The sequence below is a fragment of the Labeo rohita genome, chromosome 4 (assembly GCF_022985175.1).
Source record: "Labeo rohita strain BAU-BD-2019 chromosome 4, IGBB_LRoh.1.0, whole genome shotgun sequence".
NCBI classification, from domain to species: domain Eukaryota; kingdom Metazoa; phylum Chordata; class Actinopteri; order Cypriniformes; family Cyprinidae; genus Labeo; species Labeo rohita.
In genome coordinates, this window is record NC_066872.1 from 5107265 (window position 1) to 5114236 (window position 6972).

Below are 6972 nucleotides of genomic sequence, written 5' to 3' on the forward strand. Positions count from 1 at the left end.
AACTGAAAGAAATTTGCACAGACTGATCTTAAAATATATCAGTGTCTTTGTTTTGTCTCAAGATGCACACCAGTAATGTATTATTTTTTTCTCTCTCTCTCTAAGGCATATTATAAAAATTACTTAGTTTACTTAGAAATTACTAAGTATGGCCTAATCTTGGTTTAGTCGAAGCCCTGTCTGTGAAACCAGGCCATAAAATGATAGATGACATAACCATTTTAAATGAGAAATTACAACAAAACCTGTAATCTTTATTTAAGTTTATTTTCCTGTTTGTAAGCACAGTGCAGTGTTAATGGTCAAACTGTATATTTACAATGTTAAAGTGGCTGGCAACAATAAATATTCTTATTAGGAAAAAACAGCCTAATTTCTGAACTGTGCAGAGCTGTAGCTGAATAGTAAGGCCTACTATGCTACTGTATTTTAATATGTCTTTAAGGAAAAGAAAGCCAAAGACATAACGTGTGGCCAAATATGGAGATCCATACTCTGAATTTGTGCTTTGCATTTAACCCATCCAAGCGCTCACACATAAAGCAGTGAGTAGTGAACACACACCCAGAGCAGTGGGCAGTTGTTGTTTTTTTTTGCTGCAGTGCCTGGGGAGCAGTTGGGGGTTCAGTGCTCAAGGGTCTCACCTCAGTCGTGGTATTGAAGGTGGAAGAGAGCACTGTACATTCACTCCCTCCACCTACTATCCCTGCCGGTACCAAGACTCAAACCTGTGATCTTTGGGTTAAAAGTCTGACTCTCTAACAATTAGGCCACGATTGCCCAAACCTTCAACATTTTTGTGCCTTGAAGGAGACCTTAAAAAAAAAAAAAAAAAAAAAAAAAAAAAGAGAGAGAGAGGGAGAGAGATTTACAAAGTGCTAAATGTCATCACTTTAAGTTAATATAATTTAATAGAACTGATGTGATTGTCGGTGTAAATTTCATATAAACTCACCAGGTGCACAAAGACAACAGTTAATGGAGAACCGCTGCATTGAAATGCCCTGGGTAATGTTCACAGGCAAGCAATAAATAAATAAATACAATGTTATTGAATGATATGCCAAATAACATGTGAGTAATCAAAAACTTACTGGAAGATCTTTACAGGATAACTCCGTCCAATGTCTAGGAAAAATGGTCTGAGCAACCCTCCTATTAAATGTACCCAAAAACACAAGGGTCAGCAACATTAGGTAACTGTAAATGAATCTTAAATAGTAACAGTACTACAGTATGTGTTTTAAGGGAAAGAGTTTTTGTCTCTGTTATTCAAATTATTAGGAATATTACATTTAAATATGCATATCACATTTAAATTTTCAACTTCAGAAATGACAACATATCATTTAATACACTTCAGACTTTATCATTCCCATATAAACCACAAAGACACAAAAAAAATGAAAAGGAAAAACACTGAATGATTTAGAACAGAACCACCAGACAGCAGTTGAGAACATTTGAAAAATAACTGTTCACCTGGTATTTCTGAACATGTACTACTGAACTTATATAAAGACCTGTACACTTGATTGTATCTGCCATCACTTAGACCATTCTTGTATAGCAAAAAAAAAAAACAAAAAAAAAACATTATGACTTACACCATCCAGTGTGACTTGCTCCATGATGGAAACAGAATGCAGTCTTTTGCAAAAACATCAACCTGTCATAAAAATATAATACAAACAACAGTAAAATTATCTACAAAATATGTTACAACTGGATAATATTATTAGAAGTAACAGTATATATTACAAATATATTTTAGTATTATTTTTATTACTATTTTTACATACTCTTCTCTCTCATATATCGAAAGGCTGTGGAATATGTTTGCACTACACATTCTATATGTATTTATACATTTCTCTTTGTTTTTGTATATTTCTTTTTGTTATGCTTGTTGTTTGCCTCTGTTTTCTGTTAGTATGTCTTCTGTCATGTTTCTGAATTTGTCACATTGTCAATAAAACAAATAAATCTATAACACAGCAGAACAACAGACACAATTACAAATAGTAAAATAAACAAAACAAACTATGTTTGACGTACGTATCATGATAACATTTTAAATGTAACATCACCGTTCACGTTATTATTTATCACATTAACAAATTATCTTAACGTGGATATCATCAAATATACTTACGTTCATGATGAACTGCGCGAAGTCTGTGACGCTGCAAATGTCCAAACATCTTGTGTCTTTCACATCTTTTAAAAACATTGGTTGCACAAAATGAACATCAATACAAGCTTCGATGCAAATACAGTTGTTGCTTTGTCTCACAGTAACGTGTCTGCCAACAAGTTAAATAAGTACTAAAATTGGAAAATACAATGCAAAAGAAAATTATATATTATGACGACGTCCTAATAAGCTCCCGCATATAAGCGTTACCGCCACCATGTTTCGTAAAAGTATGGTTACCGCTGATTGGCCAACGCAGAAGCTCCTTTGACACGCCCATACCTTTCGGCACGCCCATTGCTCCAGCCTGCAGTTATCCATACTTGCAAATCTGGAAAACCAGACCAGACCGCCAAAGTGCCATCATTCCATGCAGTATGTGGGCCAGATGAAAATGTCATGTATGGGACTGATCTGGGCCTCAGGAAATTTGCTGTCTGGGCTTGCAGGCATTTTTTTTTCATGTTTCTACAGTTGTCTGTAGATGTGGATTGTATTAAGAATAAAAATTATTTTACATAAAATACTGTGCAATCAGTTTAGACATAGCACTGTGGTAATTTACTTAGGTAAATGCACAGCTAAACCGATGTGTTTTGAGTCTAGATTTAAATATGGCTATTGATTTAGCACATCTGATCTCTTCTAGAAGCTGGTTTCAACTGCTGGTGGCATAACAGCTACAAGCAGATTCCTTTTGTTTGGAGTTAACCCTTGGTATTTCCAGCTTACTTGATCCTAATGATCTGAGTGGTCTGTTAGGCTTACATTCAGTGAGCATATCTGCGATGTATTTAGGTCCTAGGCCATTTAGTGATTTGTAAATGAGTAATAATACTTTAAAATCAATCCTAAATGTAACTGGAAGCCAGTGTAAGGACCTGAGGACTGGTGTAATATGCTCAGATTTTCTGGTTCTAGTCAGAATTCTGGCAGCAGTGTTTTCGATGATCTGCAGCTGTCTAATGGTCTTCTTGAAAAGGCCAGTGAGGAAACCATTACAGTAATCCATCCTACTGGTGATAAAGGATCTCCAAGTCTTGACTGGAAACATCTAATTATTGCAGTGTTTTTGAGATGATAGTATGCTGATTTAGTTACTGCTTTGACATTCACCTTGAGAACTTCATCTTTGCTTCCATATGCAGTTATGCTTGTTTAACTGAAGAACATTTTGGCACATCCAACTGTTAATTTCATCAATGTATTGGCAGAGGGAGTCAATGGGGTTGTAGTCATTTGGCGATAAGGCTAGGTAAATCTGCATAGCTGTGATAGGCAAAACACAGGTCTTAAGTCTAAAAGGGGATGGAGTGAGTAGACTAAGGAGTGTAATGAGGGAGAGAAGAAGAAGAGTGGAACAGGTAGACAGAGATGAGCAGGGAGGTGGATATAAAAAGCAGGAGAGGAAGAAGAGACGAGTGGAGAGGAGAACATTGGTGTAGTGAAAAGAGCAAGAGGAGAAACTGTAAGAAGACACTAAAAGAACTAGAGCGAAGTGGAACGATATGTAGAAGGTAAAGACAAATTTCTAATGAAATCAGTTACTCAGACTACGTGAGAAATCATGATCTCTTTATAGAAGCTAGGGAACAGATCTAAAGTTTTTAGAAGAGTCTTTGAAAAAGAGTTTGTCAAAACAATTTTATATTTATAAATATTGTGCTATAATTTTTGATTTGTAGTCCTCCTGGGACCACTTCTGTTCTTTACATGTAAATGTCCAAACATTATTCATAATTGAAGTTTGAGAACATTCAGGTGGACCAGGGTTCCCACGGGTCCTTGAAATACTTGAAAGTTTGTGAATCTAAAAAAAAAAATTCAAGGCCCTGCAAAGTTTTTGAAAATAAACATATAGATACAGGTCCTTCAAAGTGCTTGAATTTATTTTGTGCAAGAAGTTTTAAGTGGAAAAAAAAAACACATTATTCCCTCTGACATGAAACTGTAACAATGTATCTTACAAGGTAACATGATGTAACCTTGCTCTCTCACTTGAAATGTGTCCCCACATGAAGTCATTGAATTTGAGGGTATTGGACCTGGAAAGTCCTTGAAAGGTCCTTGAATTTGAAGTTAACCAAGATGTAGGAACCCTGGGTGGACAATCAAGATTATTTTGAATGGAACAAGAGCATTATTGATATGATGGTCAAGAACAACATCACCAGTCACAAAGGAAGAGACCTGTGGAGAAGATGAGAGGAGCTTGTCAAGCATAGATTCAGCCTTGTCACATTTTGTTTTGTTTCCTCTATGATGTAAACAGGAAGTATGTAGTGTAGATAAAATGCAATGAAGATGAAATTCTCTTCCAGATGTAAATGAAACGCATGATTAATGATTCAGTGTAATTCATGTACAACAACAAACACACACACACGTAAATGTATATATGTATGTGTATGTATATACATTATTCAGGCATAACATTATGACCACCTTCCTAATATTGTGTATTTCCCAACTTGTTTGTTCAGCACATCCCACAGACACCTGACTGGATTGAGATCTGGGGAACTATCATGGGTATCACACCAGAGGCTGCATGATCAAGAGTCAAAAATATCAAATATGTTTGATATTTATGATTTGGGATCTTGCAGCTCTGACGTAATCAGGAGCAGTAAAATAATCTGAATGACAACACACAATTGAGAAAATTCTATTTTTTTTTAATTTTTTTTTTGGGGACAAAAAGTAATTTGCAACAAGCCTTAAATCTGGCTATTTCCCCTGATTACTTAGAGGTACAAATTGGGCTCAAAATCAGGCTTAAAATCTCCAAGTGTGGGTTTCAATGTTGTGTTTACAAATGCGACTGTGAGAATCTGAAAATAGCTTTTTATTTCATTTTACAACATTACAAGTTTTGGTTTTAAATCTTATCTTTATATTCTTTCTTTCACTACTTTGTTTATATATGATTTCAGGAGCAGTATTGTGCCACTATTGTTTGTGTGAGAGATCTAACACTTTACTTTTGTATTTACATGAAAGATGTACTGTTTTTATGGAATAATCAGTTCAATATAAAAAGGAACAACAAACACACTAATGTGACGTGGACTGTTGTTGTATGTTTTTGTAGGTTGTCTGGCTGTATGGTGACAGAGAAAGGCTGTCATTATGTGACTTCAGCTCTGAGTTCAAACCCGTCACACCTGAGAGAGCTGGATCTGAGCTACAATCACCCAGGAGATTCAGGAGTCAAGCTGCTTTCTGAAAAAGTGAAGGATCCAAACTGTTCACTGGACAAACTCAGGTATGTCAAGCAGGAGTTTTTGGGTTTTATTGTTTAACTTTTCAGTGTTTCTGTATATCTATATGAGTCTAGGAGTTTCTAGAGGATGCAACAATCTTAAAAAAAAAAAAAAAAAAAAATCACTAGTCTAGCCTTATCGCCAAATGACTACAGCCCCATTGATTCCCTCTGCCAATGCATTGATGAAATTAACAGTTGGATATGCCAGAACTTCCTTCAGTTAAACAAAGAGAAATCTGAAGTCATTGCACTTGGAAGCAAAGAGGAAGTTCTCAAGGTGAATACATACCTTGACTCTAGGGGTCAAACAACTAAAAACCAAGTCAGGGAAAAATATCACTGAAATCTCATTTCTATAATTTCAAAAATGGAGACAATACATTTTTGTAGCCTATATGATTTTGTTTTTTAATTGTTGTGGGTTCCATATATTAGTTAATAATTACAGTGATGTTTGAGAATCAGACTTACCCTATTTTTTTTTTTATACATAATTTACCAAAAATCAGACAATAAAAAATATTAGTAAGTATTGCAAATAGCAAACATATCAAAACAATATTATAACACAATTATGACTTCACAAAAGCACATTAAAATAAAACAATAAATGTGAGAACATGAGAAAAACTATTTAACAAATGCTTAATATTTTCTATCTGTATTTAACATTTTCACAAACTGTGAGTACAGTAATTACAACTTTGCAAATTCTATGTTTGCTTTTGGAATTTTCTATCCATATTTAGGCTTATTTTGCATGTTAGGCTCATTTTGACAAAGTATGTGCTTTTTTAAAAATCTAATTGTGCAAGTGTAATTGATTTGTAATTTTATTTTATATACAGGTCCTTCTCAAAAAATTAGCATATTGTGATAAAGTTCATTATTTTCTGTAATGTACTGATAAACAATAGACTTTCATATATTTTAGATTCATTACACACAACTGAAGTAGTTCAAGCCTTTTATTGTTTTAATATTGATGATTTTGGCATACAGCTCATGAAAACCCAAAATTCCTATCTCAAAAAATTAGCATATCATAAAAAGGTTCTCTAAACGAGCTATTAACCTAATCATCTGAATCAACTAATTAACTCTAAACACCTGCAAAAGATTCCTGAGGCTTTTAAAAACTCCCAGCCTGGTTCATTACTCAAAACCGCAATCATGGGTAAGACTGCCGACCTGACTGCTGTCCAGAAGGCCATCATTGACACCCTCAAGCAAGAGGGTAAGACACAGAAAGAAATTTCTGAACGAATAGGCTGTTCCCAGAGTACTGTATCAAGGCACCTCAGTGGGAAGTCTGTGGGAAGGAAAAAGTGTGGCAGAAAACGCTGCACAACGAGAAGAGGTGACCGGACCCTGAGGAAGATTGTGGAGAAGGACCGATTCCAGACCTTGGGGGACCTGCGGAAGCAGTGGACTGAGTCTGGAGTAGAAATATCCAGAGCCACCGTGTACAGGCGTGTGCAGGAAATGGGCTACAGGTGCCGCATTC

At 35.4% G+C, this 6972-nt stretch overlaps 1 long non-coding RNA gene across 1 annotated transcript; it reads right to left on the reverse strand.

The window, feature by feature from the left end:
- Window positions 1-1090: 1090 nt before the first annotated feature.
- On the reverse strand, window positions 1091-2282 carry LOC127164367 (uncharacterized). The gene is made up of 3 exons (XR_007827633.1): window positions 2156-2282; window positions 1608-1669; window positions 1091-1155 (listed from the first exon to the last, which is right to left on the reverse strand). It is a non-coding gene; the product is annotated as an uncharacterized LOC127164367 (long non-coding RNA).
- Between the last annotated feature and the right edge of the window lie 4690 nt (window positions 2283-6972).